Source organism: Sceloporus occidentalis, unplaced genomic scaffold, assembly GCF_023333645.1.
Source record: "Sceloporus occidentalis isolate IW3139 unplaced genomic scaffold, rSceOcc1.0.p SCAF_9, whole genome shotgun sequence".
Taxonomy (NCBI): Eukaryota; Metazoa; Chordata; class Lepidosauria; order Squamata; family Phrynosomatidae; genus Sceloporus; species Sceloporus occidentalis.
The window spans coordinates 3,075,549-3,088,028 of NW_028316989.1; the positions used below are offsets into that span (position 1 = coordinate 3,075,549).

At 43.4% G+C, this 12,480-nt stretch overlaps 1 protein-coding gene across 9 annotated transcripts in view; it reads left to right on the forward strand.

The window, feature by feature from the left end:
* The window catches only part of ZMAT4 (zinc finger matrin-type 4), a 114,393-nt gene that overhangs the window by 68,806 nt on the left and 33,107 nt on the right, over positions 1 to 12,480 (forward strand). The window lies entirely within an intron of this gene.

Genomic DNA, 12,480 nt, shown 5'->3' on the forward strand with positions numbered 1-12,480 from the left:
CATGTTTTGGCTTGGGCAACGGACAGCCTTGAGATGGCAGCCCTATGTATAAGAGTTCTAAATCACACAGAAACTCCAGAGGCAATTCCAAATAGAGTTTGTAGTTTATTTAGGGGAATAAGCAACACACACATATGCACACACTCACGCACGCACACAAAAATAACAAAGCAAAGGTGTGGAAAGGTGAATAGAAGAGGCTTTGCTAATGGTGATACCTTACCAATTTTTGAAGCCTATGGGAAACTGGAATGGAGAAAACTCAATAGCCGCTGAGATGGCTGAAAAGAAGGTTAAGAGGTGATATGATAGCTCTGTTTAAATATTTGAAGGGATGTCATATTGAGGAGGGAGCAAGCTTGTTTTCTGCTGCTCCAGAGACTAGGACCCAGAGCAATGGATGCAAGCAACAGGAAAAGAGATTCCACCTCAACATTAGGAGGAACTTCCTGAGAGTAAGGGCTGTTTAACAGTGGAACACATTCCTTCCTCGGAGTGTAGTGGAGTCTCCCTCCTTAGAGGTCTTCAAATGGAGGCTGGATGGCCATCTGTCGGGGATGCTTTGATTTGGATTTCCTGCATGGCAGAATGGGGTTGGACTGGATGGCCCTTGTGGTCTCTTCCAACTCTACGATTCTATGATTCTATGATATTGAGATGCCCAATCAAACCTGACAGAGTGTCTGCCTGTTTACAAACTAGACCAACTTGCTAGTGTCCAGGCGGTGATATAAATAGTCAAAATCATGTCCCGGAGCAGTGTTCTTCGGGATGAAAGGATGACCTCAAGCCCAAATGGATTTCCAGGGAGATAAGAATGATTGGAAATGTCAGACTATGGTGACATAGACTATGAAATATATGCACATCCATCACTTTTGGCCAGACTACTCTCATCACCTCCAGAGACATAAGGAATTTATATGGATGTCTTGAGTGATCTCCTTGGGATCAGTGTCTTGCTTCCTCCTTTGCTGGACCCATCCTGATTTATGGCCATGTTCCTGCCATAGGGTTGCCTTTACAGGTCATCCACCTGACACTCACTTCAGTGTCCTTTTTAATATTAAATCGATATCCAATATGAGAGGGGTGACCGGAGCTTGGTCCCAGCCCAACATTGGAGGTCTCTTATTCCCAGCAACAAAATGGCCGGCTACTGCATTGCCAGCTCCCCAAGGCTGTTTGCCAGCTCCTAGAAATTGTTCCTCTCTTTAAGAAGTCACAGATTTGTTGCCAACGAATAATAAAGACTATTACAGATTTGCAAGCAGCTGGAGGGTGTACTCTTATAGTAGTCAATCTGGTTTGCCATTCCTTAAGAATCTGCAGATTATGGCGTATATTTTTGCAAACTGTTCCAGACTTTATTTATTCTAAACCGACTTCTCTGGTTGTATTAATTTCTTTTGGTAGTGTGCTAAGCATGTTGACCTTTTTTTTTGGTTATCACAGTTTGTAGACTTATTTTAGGTGGTGCTCTGTGTATGTTTTACCTTATAAATTGTATTCCTTTGGCATTCATGATTATTGGGTTTTGGTTTTGTTTTGTTTTAAACACTGGCTGTAGGCATCATTTCCATTCATTTTGCGAGTCCATTCCCTTGCTTCTCTTGTTCCCGCCATGGGAGATGGCTGAACAATTAGCTTCATGTTTGATAAGGATTTGCAAAAATTCACAGATTCCTTTATATTCAAGATGGAAAGAACTTTAATAATGCTGAGCGTGTAAGAAACCAACGCTGGCAGATTTGTCCATCCAAGCCCAGGGCTTTAAGAGATTACCTCTTCAAAGTCTGGCTTCAAATTCCCACATGTTTAACCCTGTTCTTTCTGAATTTGGGTTCCCTGTTTTTAAGATAAGGGTCTTTCTTTTAAATACTTGTATGGCAGGTCCGACATGAGACTTAGGCCTGTTACAGACTGCCAAAATAAAGCTGCTTCGGGTCTCTTTGGAGGTATGCTGTTTAAATGATGCATGCATCCTAAGAATCCGGAAGCTGCACCAAAGCTGCACTCCAGTGCTTAGGAATGGAGTGTGGCTTTGGCGCGACCTCCGGACTCTTAGGACCCATGCATCATTTAAATAGCATACCTCCAAAGAGACCCGAAGCAGCTTTATTTTGGCAGTCTGTAACAGGCCTTAGTTTCCCATGTCTTCTTGCTATTCAGTTTGGGTTGCTGATGGTGAGATTTCACCTATTTGGGCGCTATTATTTCTTTTTACTGTTGTGCATCAGTTGTGTGTTGAATCTGGCTATCTGTCTTATAGTCGCATTTGTTTTACTCGAATGTTATCGCTTGCCTCTTGGATGACTACGTTGGCAGAAAAGTAGGATAGGAATTTAATAAATAGATCATTTAAATCATAATCTTTCTCTGATAAAGATGGTGGTACTCCATGTACTTCTAGTGGTTTCTGTCCCATGTACTAAGTGACCCAGCTCAATGGCATTTGGGGTTATGGGATCATTCCTTTTCTCTTGAGGTCAGATGCACCACTTGGAAAAAGTTTCTTTCTTGGACTACCAACCCCAAAAATCCTCTACCCAAGATGGCCAGAAATAATAATAATAGTAGTAATAATAATAATAATAATAATAATAATAATAACAACAACAATATTAGTAAAGCACTATTCTTTTTACCTGAGAGAACACCTCTTTAGGAACCTCCAGGTCCTCCAGTACAACTCTATGGTCAACATCTACCATAAGTTGATCATAGAATCATGTTGGAGGACCTGCAAATGCCTAGAGAAGTGCTTTCTCTAGGAATGTCTAGGTTCTCCAGTTCAACTCTATGGTCAGCTTCCAACAGAATTGCACTGGAGGGCTTAGAGATTCCTAGAGAGAACATATTAACCAAAACCATGAATAATCCAAACCGCAAAAGTCAAAGTGCAAAAGCAGAGGACCAACTGTTAGTACAGTTGCCTCTAACTATTTCTATTGCAGAGTTAGCAAGAAGGTACTGAAGTCACATTTCTGAAGCAAGGTAACAAGTAGCTGCGAAGTATTTTGCTTGTGTAACGAATAATACTTATTAGTTTATTTTCAATTAATATTTTAAAAGGGGAATAATTCTCCATATTTTCATTTTCCTGTTAATCTTATTAATCCTGAGGTTGGTTTTTTTTTCCTGTCTCAAAAAAGTACCGGAATAGCCATATATCCTAGAGCAAAATCTCTGTTGTTGCTGCAATATCTCAGCATCACAAACATCTCTAGGGTTGGGGAAAGCATGCCTTCGCAAACATTCGGGGAGGCCGCAGTCGGAGCATTTTCCCTTTTTCTTTTTTAATGCCTTCCACTTCCTGCAGTCAAGTACGATTAGCTGGAAACCCATCAAATGGAGAGCATTTTATCCATTTATGCTTCACCAAAGGGAGTTGGAAATGGAAGGCTTTCCTGGAGCAATGGCATATATAGGTTGCTGCGCGTGTCCTCCGCTCCCACCCTTGAACGCTGCAAAACGCAGGTTGAGTTTGCAGATAGATCACACATTATTGAATCCTTCTCAACTTGGGCGGCATCGTTCCCTTGGGAATGACTGCACGCCGCAAGTGTTGGAGAGAATATACTAACAACACAGAGATGGAGGGATTCTCCTCTCATCTGCCCCAAGGCTGCAAATTTAGCTACAGAGGCCCTCGCTGAAATATTCCACGTGAGAGAGAAATAGGAGGTTCACTTTATTTGCTAAGCTATCTGCCTTGGGGTTGAATTTGGTTTTACGGCTCATTCCAGCAGAATAGATAGCCTGGTGGGCCTTACTCTCCAGTGCCCTCTAGTGCAAAACACCGCTAACTGCACTTTTGAGGCTCCATGGCTTCTCTCCTTTGCATCAGTAGAGGCTTCAGCATGGCTCAACATGGGAGGACCTAAACTCAGTACCGCGAACCCTTGGTACTCACTGCGGTTTGCTTCCAGGACCCTCCATGGACACCAAAAATCTGTGCATGCTCAAGTCCCATTAAATACAATGGCATAGTGAAATGGAAGAAAATATGGGAAGCCTTATATAAAATGGCAAAACCAAGGTTTGATTTTTTTTGGAAATGTATACATTTTTTGAATACTTTCATGCCATGGATACTTGAATCCATGCAGGGACGTAGCCAAGGGGGGGATCTTGGGGTCTGGACCCCCCCTTCCATTAGAAAAATGAATGGTGTGTGCTGCTGCGCCACTGCACCCAAGCCCCATTATAATGGTGGCACTTAGTCTGGACCCCCCCTTCCTAAAATCCTGGCTACGTCCCTGATCCATGGATAAGGTATCATTGGATACAGAGGGAAAACTGTATTAGAGCACATACTTTACACACAGAAGGTCTCAAATATAACTCCTGGACTTGCCTAGTGGAATAATCCCTGTCTGGAACCAAGGAGAGCTGCTGCCCCTCGGTGAAGACCACAAGGAGGAATCATGAGGCCTGTGGACCACGTGTGACTCCCCAAAAGCCTCCTCTGTGGGGCTTCCAGGATACTCAATTTTTTTTTTAATGGATGAGCATTGGGCTGCCAGAAGCCTCCAAGTGATGTACATTTCCATTTAAATGCTACGGGGGGGGGGGGGCACATTTATACTTCTCTGACTGCCCACTTATGGGCTAGGTAAGCTAGATAGGAACCTTACCTTGCCTTAATTTTCTGGGATGCACACATAATCTCCAAGGTGCTTGCCCAGCGGCTCCACACTCAGGCTATTTCCACACTGCAGAATTAATACCGTTTGACACTGCTTTATCTGTCATGGCACTATGCCCACATGTTACGTGCCTCAATCCTCTATGCTTGATGGGGTGTTTTTATCTGCCAAGACACCCTTCCTCACTGAGAACTAAAATAGTGGCAAGTATTCTTTACATCCCTAGTAAGAACTATCACTAGGAATGTCTGCATTTCTAAATATACTGCTAGTCTTCTGCCTGAGCATCTCTCAAATGCAATCTGGGAAGGATTTCCTTGCATGTGCTGCTCTGTCTCATGATATTCCCTTCAGTTCTATTTAAGGTTGTCTCCTTCATCCTGGACTCAGGCTTTCTTTTGAAGCGATTCCAGGCGATGCTTGTTTGTTTTAACATCACTGTTTGGGTGCGCAAGAGGTCTGGACATTACCAGTCATCTCTTCTGCCTGGAAGTCTCCTGGAATTTCAAGCGATTCCCCTTGTCATTTTACAATGAGTTTGACATCCAGCTTCAGCTGCCTGACACGAGATTCTGGGTTTCCTTCAGGGTCTCATCATGAAATTTTCATCATTGCAGCTTTGCAAAGACCAGCGTTTATTTGATGGGTGTTGGGCTCTCCAAGAGGGCCAAGGGCAGGACAGTTCTCAGGGTTCAGCAACAGGCTGTCAAAGGCATAGCTATCCTGTTTTCACTGCAAGTGCAATGAAACTCAACTACCATGAGCCACAGTAAAAGGGAGCCGGGTTTACTATCGAGAGTAAATGTCATCAAGAGCAAGAGATAAAATAGGTGTCATCCAATCCAAGGTCAAAAGGGGGTAAACCGATGCCAGAAACTGCTGAGTTAGGAGTCACGAATCTACCAAAATCTAAACAAAGCAACCCACAGTGCGCTTCTACCAAACATAATCAGTGTGTGTTGTGTATTGTTTGCCACAAGTCATTTCTGACTTGTGGTGACCCTAAGGTTACCCTATCATAGGGTTTTCTTGGCAAGGGAGTTTGCCATTGCCATCCTCTGAGACTGAGAGATTGTGACTTGCCCAAAGTAACCCAGTGGGTCTCCATGGCTGAGCCAGGATTCCAGCTCTGGTCTCCAGAGTCATAGTCCAGTGCTCAAACCACTATGCCACACCTAGAAGTCCCATACGAAATCTGTTGTATCTAGCCACCACCACAGGACCAAATAGTACTTCAGTCCACTCAGCTGTGGCTACTTTGCAGTTCTTTGCCCTCGAAAGCATTGGTGACATCATTGTAGGAGAAATAGAGCTATGATATCATCAACTCAACAGGCATGAGTCACCCCAGTATTCAGAAAGATGAAGCAGCTGTGTGTCAGCATTTGAAGCCAAGGACGATGGGGAAAGGCGATGCAAAAAACCCAAAACAGCACCGAGCAAAAGGAATATATATATTTTTGGTGCATGCTGAACATTTCTGTGAATGTGGGCTAATTTTATGCACCCATAAACCCCAAATAAGGGAAGCAGCTCACACATAGTTATTTCTGTTGATAAAAGGGATAGGCGAAATATAAGAGTGCTGAACATTTAGAAAAACAGGGGGAAAAGAGCAAGCGGTGCGAGTTCCACTTCTGATTGTGAGAAAATGATATTTTTGCTGTTAAATTGTATGTGGTGGGGACCACAACCTATTCTGCACATTGCAGAACAACACAACCAGCCCCCTCCTGACAGCAAGTGATGGTGCAACAAAGAGTTGTGACAGGACCTCTTGTGGTTCCTTGCTTCTGATGCTTGCACTATTGCTTGCTGGTGGAAGGATGCTGGTTACATAGTCCTGCAATGCCCCACTCACCAGCACCAGAGACCTCTGTGGATCAGGAGCACTGACTGGCTTTGAAGGTGGGTTTCAGGGGCAACTGCAGTGATGGCAATAGTGCTGTGGTTGCAAACCTGAAAGCAAAGCAGGTGCAAGGTCATATGTCTAGCCTATGACACTGCAACTGCCTCTCAGGATCCCAGCCTATGTTATTTTGAGGAAAGAAAACTGCAAATTAGTCCGTGGAAGTCCTCTTTAAGCACATCCCTTCCCATGCTCATTTGACATCGGAGATAACAAGAAGCACATGGTTGCAGCCCACAGCAGAGAAAATCAAATGCATTACTGGCTCACGAGAAGGTTTCCAGGTGGTTCAGCAATGCACAACCATGTCTTTCCGATTACAGTCCAGCGCAAATATCTCTTTTGAGGCTTTCCCAAAGGTTTTCAGAGCTGCCAAGTCAATTTCTTCATAATCTCGTGCTCCAATAGCCAGAAGATCTAAAGCGCAGCAACAACACCCTAATTTCTACCCACTGACAGCCTTTTCTACCTGCTGACAAGCTTCAAAGCTTTGCAACTTTCTATCCCTGAGCAATACAAGAGAATTTTCTATTTTGCCTTGCTCCGGTTTTCCCTAATGGGTTGCTGTACTTGAACGGTGTTTACAGGGCCCCCGTTCTGTTTCATTTTGTATGAAATCTCCTCTTCAGATTTGATAAGGAGATTGCCCTTCAGAGATTGCCATCTCTTCACAATGCGAACGTTTTGGGATTTTGTCAGTTTAATTACCTAATGATACCATTTCGCACATTGCCCCATCCGTCCCCAGGTGGAATATAGAAAAGTTCCAGGCATCAGCTTCCTTGCAATGAGAGGGGTCCTGGCAGCTTCTGGTGCATTTCTAGCATCTCTTTATTTACGGATTGAGCAAAAAAGGAACATGCAGACTGACAGCAAATGCTAGGGTTATATCAATGAAATATAATCCCCAGTGTGCCAGATAGGCATTCGTGCCAATGGGCATCAGGATTGAGCCCTGATGGCAAAGTGGTTAAATGCCAGTACTGCAGCCACAACGTTGTGAGTTCGATCCCACAGGGCTCCAGGTTGACTTAGCCTTCCATCCTTTCATAGGTCAGTAAAATGAGTACCCAGCTTGTTGGAGGCAACTGGTTTACAACTGGTTCTCTGAAGATGCCAGCCGCAGATGCTGGCGAAACATCAGGAATAAACTCTTATAGAACATGGCCACAAAAAAACGATGGATGCTGGCCATGAAAGCCTTTGACTTCAAATTGGTTTACAGATTGTAAACCGTTTAGAGAGTTCTTAGTTCACTATGAAGCGGTACAGAAATGTAAAGTGCTATCAGGATTGATGCAATGCTCAGTGGGACTGATGCACCTGGGCCCCATTGTGCACCAGTTCTATTGTGATCAGGCACCAATGCACTTCAGGCACTTTGGGGGTCTGCAACGCAGTATTGTAACAGAAGCCCTCTACTAAATAATGGGGATCTCCAGTCCGCCCCAAAGGGGAGGTATTGAGGCACCCAGTTTTCCTCCGGAGGGACACCACAGCAGCCAAACGGCTCGGCATCCCTCCAAACCAAAAAGAAACTGGAAAAAACGGGTTCTTTTTGGTGCATGGGGACGACGTCATCAGTGCACCATTGGCACACTGTGACACGTCCATGACACAAGCATGGCACCAAAGGTGCAGACGCAGGGCCATGCTTGCATCATGTACACATGCCCTGTATGGACAGCGCCATGTATAGATGGTGCCGCCCACACATGTTCGGGTTCTGGAGCGTGCAGATGCTGCGTGCTCCAGGACCCTAAAATTGGCCCCAGGCTGCCACAAACCGGCGGTCTGTACTGGGCCATAGACATCATACAACTACACATTTCTAATTCCCGTAGATGTAAGTCGACTTACAATGGCACAAGTCCCCAGCTGTTTCCAGCTGATGTTTTCAACTCCTCTAATTGGAGCATCTCTAAAACCCAGTTCACCCATTAATGTACAAGCGAGAATCTCTGTGATTTTTTTTTACTACAAGCAAGAGAATGCATTAAAATTTATTTGCAGTAAAATGTGTGGTGGAATCCAAAACATATTTACTCAGTAGTTAAACTTAGATAGTTCATTGCTACTCACTGCTAAGCTGAGGTTTGTTTGCATCCCTAAAGGACATTCGTGCATCTGAAAATAATCAATAATTGCACACTGGAGAGTTTGGGATCATAGAAAGAGAATTTCTCTGAAAGTCAGGAAAATGCAAACTTTTAGGGTGTGTGCATGTGAGATTTCCAGGCTGCCAATGCTTGCCCCCTTTCTTGCCCCCTTTTAGGCTTCAAAATTTGCCTCCCAAGTGGTGTTGTTTTGACATTTCCAGAAACGATGCAGCATGAGCATCTTTCATTGTCCCAGAGCATTTGCAGTGAAATTTTCAAAGTGCCCTGCATTGCAGCTTGGCTTTTAAAGTGAAAAAGAAGACGGATAAAAGAGGGGAGGAAGAATAGGAGGGGTATACCCTTGGCAGCTCAACTTTGTAAGTTCTCCCCTATCTATAAGTCAAATGCCTTTCATTCCCATCTCAGAAGTGCCCCAGTTTCTCCCTTTAACCAACAATATGGATGATGTGCGAGGAAGGCAGGGAAGTTGAAATTAACCAGTCTTAGTGGAAGCATATTTCCCTTTTTTCTCCTTTGTTGTTTGTTTTGCTTGCAAATGACGTGCAAAACAGTGCAGAAAAGGCAGGGTTGATCCACATTGTTCTTCTCTGAAACATAGTGCAATTTCCAAGGGGTAGCCACACTGAAGAATCAAAGCAGTTTGACCCCACTTTAACCGCCATGATTCTACCCCACCGAACTGGGATTTGTAGTTTGGTGAGGTATTCAGCTTGCTTGGTCAGAGAGCTCTGGTGCCTTACCAAACTACAGATCCTAGGATTCCTAGTTAAAGTGGTGTCAAACTGCTTTAATTCTGCCATGGAAACCCACTTGGTGATCTGTTGTGTACCCACAGCTGAGTTCAAATGAGACTTGGCTCAAAGCATGATGCTTATGTGTCTCCAAATATCAAAATCCTAGCCGTGCATGTTCTGGCTGTTTGGGATCACTTAGTGCTATCCTTTTGCCTTTGAAACAGAAAGCTGAGTGAATGCTTCCTGCAGGAAGACAGCAAAGGTTAAACTGCACCAGGCATAGTGTGAATTACTTCCAACACCTTGAACTTCATAGATCTTGTTTGTTGTACCTATCATTACTGGGCAATGATGGTTCAGCATTGATCTTCTTCAAGCGGGTGGTCTCTGCAAGGGCTAAAGCTGAGCGATAAATATTGGCAGTCCTTTGACATGGTTCGTGGGGAACTCACTTAATTAGGATGGGAGCTTAATTTCTCAAATATTTAATGGAGTTATTGCTTTTGGCCAAAGGCCTTTGCATAGCCGGCACAAACATGGAAACAGAAAATTCAGAGATTATGTACTGGTGCATTCAGTTAATTAGGACATGAGTTTAATATTCCCGGAGTGCGCCAGACTTGAATGACAAATATTCCACAGGTGAAAACTGGGGCATGTGTGGCCAAGCAACCATCATGGTGGCAAAAACTTGTTAAAGAGGAAGAACACAAAAGCTAGGAGAGGCAGCACTAGTTTACTTTTGCCTCAGCCTCTTGGGAAGGGCAAGACTCCACCATTGAGTTCCCTCTCCTCCCATTGAGTTTACTGAGTGCAAACTACTTTTGCATTTGGAGCTCAGTTTGCAGCAACTCAAAGAAGATGAGGACAACAGGGAAGGTGGGAGGAAGAGAGAGAAACTGGGATGTTTTAAAGGCATCTTAAAAAGTGGGATGGCTCCATCCTATGGTATCCTGAGATTTGACTTTTTACAAGGTCTTTAGCCTTCTCTGCCAAAGAGTGCTTCTACCTCATAAAACTACAAATCCCAGGATTCTGGAGGATGGGGCCATGGCAGTTAAAGTGGTTCCAAACTGCATTATTTCTGCAATGTAGATGCAACCTGAATTGAGTGCACATTACTTTTTGCACATTGAATTCAGTTTGCAGCAATTGAAGTAAGCTGAGGACAAAGGAGGAAAGTGAGAGAAGAGAGGAACATTTTAAAAACAGCTGGAAAAGTGGGTCAAGGGAGGATTGTTTGGGATCGTCTCTTCCAATCTGGGACGGTTGGAGGATAGAGATTCCAGATAAATTTGTTCATCTGTATAGCATACAGTTTGCTGGGTGCGAAGGCTGTTTCTTTGTTGCAGCAAAACTGGATCATCAGATGCAGCGCACTTTAATCTTCATGTATCCACAGATGGAGCAAACTCCTTCTAACTGGGTCAGAAGCATGAAACAATCTCTCGCTCATCATGGCAGGCCACCTTCATGTTCACGTACCGAGAGATTAACTTTACTATTAATAATCATCTCTGTAAAATGGAGGATAAAACCCAGGTGGATGGCAATTTGAATATTTAAAGCGTTTTATATCATTTCAAGGCAATAAAAATGAAAATCTTGCTCTAACCCCTTTCCCTCCGTTGCCAACAGCGAAAGAATCTTAATGATAAGTCTTGGGCAGATGAAAGCCAGAAACGCTGGATGGAGAAGGGGCTTTAAAAGAAAAAGAGCACGTGGATTTGACCTATTTTAACGTTAGCAAAAGTTTTTAAAACTTCCAAACTTCAAAGTTTTTCTCACCGCTAAATAATGATTGTCTTTTATACGAGGCAGGAATGGAAATTAGACACGGCATAAAATGATGCTTTTCAAAAAGCCATCCGCTAGGGATGTGTTTGTTTAAATTATCCATTCCCAAAGGGGAGCGCTAGTCATTTAAAGTCATTTCTCCTCGCTGCAGGAATGTCTATAGAAACTGAGCCACTTTCAACATTTCCGCAAGGAGAAGAAAGTTCTTCCTATCCCTTCCACCTAACATCCACGTAGTAGCGGGTGTGTAGTTGTGTAGTACAGGTGCACACAGAAGAGCATCTGTTAATGGTGATGATAGCCATTCTGAGCATAGAGGTCCGCTTCTCAATGGCCCATTCAAAAGCTCCCATGAAAACCTCTCAGTCTTGATTTTATCGCATTTCTCCCAATCTCAGCTGCATTTCCTTGCTTTGCCATTCGCTTCTACAGGAAAAGAGGATGGCAAGCTCCTATCCTCCTTCTGGTAAGCAAAATCCTTTTTATTGAGAAGAGAGTTTGGCCATTAAACAATTGCTGGGAAAGGATTTCATGATGCCTGTTACACTTAAAAAGATATATTATGTTTTCGGTGCTCCAAAAAATGTCATAATTCAGAGTTTGGTTTTAATGCGAAACATGATTTAATGGTTCTTTTATTGTTCTTTCATGTCAGCATACAAGCCTTAGTTGTAGTCTGTTTTAATTCGCGCCCTAAATTGCCTTGGGTCTTGCGCTGTCAGGCAGCCTGCAACTGTTTTTATAACTCTTTTAATAACCATCATTATTAATTTTGACTACTTGCAAATGTGTTTTTGTAAAACCCTGAAAACTCAGAATATCTTTCATTAAAACAATCCCCCGCTTCCTTCTCTTTCGGATGAAGATAAAAACAATCTTATAGTCAGTCCTCCACATTTGCAGCTTTGACTTTTGCAAATTTGATTATTAACGGATTTTAGTAATATGTTCTGTCTAGGAATCTCTAGGTCTTCCAGAGCAACTCTGTTGGACTTTGACCATAGAGTCGTAATGGAAGACGTTGCGATTACTAGAGAAAACACTTCTTGGGTATTTCTAGGTCCTCCAGTGTGATTCTAGGATCAACTTCTGGTTGAATTGCACTAGAATTACATTGGAGGACCTAGAAATTCTTAGATAGGTGTCTCACAAAACTACAGTTCCCTGAATTCCATAGCACTGAACCAGGCCATTAAAGCGGCATCAAGATGGATTATTTCTCCAGTGCGGACACAGCCTCAGACAAGCAAAGAGTGACCTCTCTATTG